Below are 3,441 nucleotides of genomic sequence, written 5' to 3'. Positions count from 1 at the left end.
ACTTCTATTCACTGTTGTACTGGAGGTTCTAGCTAAAGTAATTAGGCAAGAAAGAGACATAAAAGATACCTAATTTGAAAAAGAAGTAAACTATTTGCAGATGACGTGATGTTATATATAGAAAACACCAAAGAATCCAAACACACAAACTGTTAGAACTAACAAGTGAGTTCAGGAAAGTTGCAGGAGACAAGATCAATATATAAAAATCTGTTGTATTTCTAGACTAGCAAGGAACAATAAAAAACAAATTGGCCGGGCACGGTGGCTCATGCCTGTAATCCCAGCACTTTGGGAGGCCAAGGCAGGTAGATAATGAGGCCAGGAGTTAGAGACCAGCCTGGCCAACATGGTGAAACCCTGCCTCTACTAAAAATAGAAAACGTTAGTGGGAGAGGTGGCAGGTACCTGTAATCCTGGGTACTCGGGAGGCTGAGGCAGGAGAATCACTTCCCAGGAGGCAGAGGTTGCAGTGAGCCTAGATCGTGCCATTGCACTCCAGCCTGGGCAACGGGGCGAGGCACACCTCAAAAAAAAAGAAAAAGAAAAACGGCCGCTTGCCATTGCTCACACCTGTAATCCCAGCACTTTGAGAGGCCAAGGTGGGCAGATTGCAAGGTCAAGAGATCGAGAGCATCCTAGCCAACATGGTGAAACCCCATCTTTACTAAAAATACAAAAATTAGGCCACTCCGGAATCTTCGAACCCCAGTCGGTGCCGCATCCCCATCCCATAGCCATGGCCGCCTACAAACTGGTGCTGATCTGGCACGGCGAGAGCGCGTGGAACTTGGAGAACCGCTTCAGCGGCTAGTAGGACGCCGATCTGAGCCTGGCGGGCCACGAGGAGGCGAAGTGTGGCGGGCAGGCGCTGCGAGTTGCTGGCTATGAGTTTGATATCTGCTTCACCTCAGTGCAGAAGAGAGCGATCCAGACCCTCTGGACAGTGCTAGATGCCATTGATCAGATGTGGCTGCCAGTAGTGAGGACTTGGCGCCTCAATGAGCAGCACTGTGGGTCTCAATACTGGTCTCAATAAAGCAGAAACTGCTGCAAAGCATGGTGAGGCCCAGGTGAAGATATGGAGGTGCTCCTGTGATGTCCCACCACCTCCGATGGAGCCCGACCGTCCTTTCTACAGCATCAGTAAGGATCTATGCAGACCTCACAGAAGATCAGTTACCCTCCTGTGAGAGTCTGAAGGACACGATTGCTAGAGCTCTGCCCTTCTGGAATGAAGAAATAGTTCCCCAGATCAATGAGGGGAAATGGGTACTGATTGCAGCGAATGGCAACAGCCTCCGGGGCATTGTCAAGCATCTGGAGGGTCTCTCTGAAGAGGCTATCATGGAGCTGAACTTGTCGACTGGTATACCCATTGTCTATGAATTGGACAAGAATTTGAAACCCATCAAGCCCGTGCAGTTCCTGGGGGATGAAGAGACCGTGCGTAAAGCCATGGAAGCTGTGGCTGCCCATGGGAAAGCCAAGAAGTGAAGGCTGGCGGGCAGGCTGCTGTCCCCAGGAGCACCCTCCCTGCCTGTTGCATCCCTCTACCCCTCCCTCCTGCACGTCACACTGACCACATCTGTAGACATCTTGAGTTGTAGCTGCAGATGGGGACTGGTGGCTCCCATTTTCCTTTTAGCCCTTTTGTCTCCTGTACCCACTCCCTTCACACATTCTAGTCAGAATTGCACTTCTAGGGCACAGGTTCTCGGTCCAAGCTGTAGAAAGTCTCCCCTTAGCCAAGAGAGTTGAAAGGTAGTGACGGGCTTTTGCAAGTGCTTTGTTTACTAATGACTTGAAGGGAGGAACACGCTAAGCTGTGACCAATGAAGAGAAGCAAGAGAGCCTGTCTGCCCCCAGGAGCCAGTCCTCTGCTCATCTGCAGTCAGGCCACTGCCTGGGGGCTCTAGTCATTCCAGTGGCAGATGAATGTAACCTGCATGGTGCTGTGACAACTGTCTCCTCCCTGACCCCAGGGAAGCTGGCTCTAGAAGGTTGGGATAAATCCTGAATTTAGTTTAGGTGTTACATTTACTTTTATATAAAAAAAGAAAGTAAGGCCGGGCGCGGTGGCTCAAGCCTGTAATCCCAGCACTTTGGGAGGCCGAGGCGGGTGGATCACGAGGTCAAGAGATCGAGACCATCCTGGTCAACATGGTGAAACCCCGTCTCTACTAAAAACTACAAAAAATTAGCTGGGCATGGTGGCGCATGCCTGTAATCCCAGCTACTCAGGAGGCTGAGGCAGGAGAATTGCTTGAACCCGGGAGGCGGAGGTTGTGGTGAGCCGAGATCGCGCCATTGCACTCCAGCCTGGGTAACAAGAGCGAAACTCCATCTAAAAAAAAAAAAAAAAAGTATAGTATATATAAATAGTGCAAAACAATAACCCTTTTGGGGTTTCTTGTGGCAGCTGAAATAGTACCACATATGGTCATCAGAATATAAACCATTCCCCATACCAATATGGGATCAGCTCCTTGACCTCTGAGGGGCAGGAGTGCTTCCTGCTGTGTGTTTCCGAATCCCTCCTCACCTTGTTTTGTGGCAGTGAAATGCCTCTTGGTCCTGTCCAAGTGTCTCACTGATTTCTGAATCATGTTCTGGTTGCTTGGCTCTGCCACATGGGTCCAGTGTTCCTTTGAGCATAACTGTACTAAATCCTTTCTCCAGATCAGTATAATAAAGGAGTGATGTGCAATAAAAAAAAAAATACAAAAATTAGCTGGGCGTGGTGGTGTGTGCTACTCAGGAGGCTGAGGCAGGAGAATTGCTTGAATTGGGAAGCAGAGGTTGCAGTGAACCAAGATCGCGCCATTGCACTCCAGCCTAGGCGAATGAGTGAGACTCGATCTCAAAAAAACAAACAAAAACAAAACTTCTATTTACAATAGCATCCAAAATAATAAAATATTTAGGAATAAAAAGAAAAAGGCATTATGCTAAAAACTATAGAACATGGGTGAAGTTAAAAGAAATTAAATAAGACCTAAAATTATGGAAGGAGATCCTGTGTTCATGGATTGGAAGACAAAATTGCAATTAAAATAGCAATACTCCCTAAATAGATACACAGATTTAATACAAGCTCATCAAAATTCCAATTGTCTTTTTTTTTTTTTTTTTTTAGACAGGGATAAGCTGATCCTAAAACTCATATGGAAATAAATGCAAGTAACCCAAAATAGCCAAAAACCGTCTTGAAAAAGAAGAACAAAGTTGGAAGACTCATACTTCCCAATTTCAAAACTTACTATAAAGCTACAGAAATCGAGGCAGCATGGTGCTGGTGTAAGGATAAATAAGTTGAACAGTGGAATGGAATTGAGAGGCTGGAAATACACTGTCACATTCATCATCAATTGATTTCCAACAAGGGCATCAAGACAATTCTGTGAAGGAAAGGAATCATTGTTTTTTTTTTTTTTTTTT

General features: G+C 46.4%; 1 pseudogene; it reads left to right on the top strand.

Moving 5' to 3' along the window:
* The first annotated feature begins 707 nt into the window (after positions 1–707).
* LOC108315180 lies at positions 708–1,512 on the top strand (annotated as a pseudogene).
* The last annotated feature ends 1,929 nt before the right edge of the window (positions 1,513–3,441 follow it).

The sequence above is a fragment of the Cebus imitator genome, unplaced genomic scaffold (assembly GCF_001604975.1).
Source record: "Cebus imitator isolate Cc_AM_T3 unplaced genomic scaffold, Cebus_imitator-1.0 Scaffold169, whole genome shotgun sequence".
Lineage (NCBI taxonomy): Eukaryota > Metazoa > Chordata > Mammalia > Primates > Cebidae > Cebus > Cebus imitator.
The sequence above is the reverse complement of the archived record's forward strand: the minus strand, read 5'-3'. Positions and strand labels throughout refer to the sequence as shown.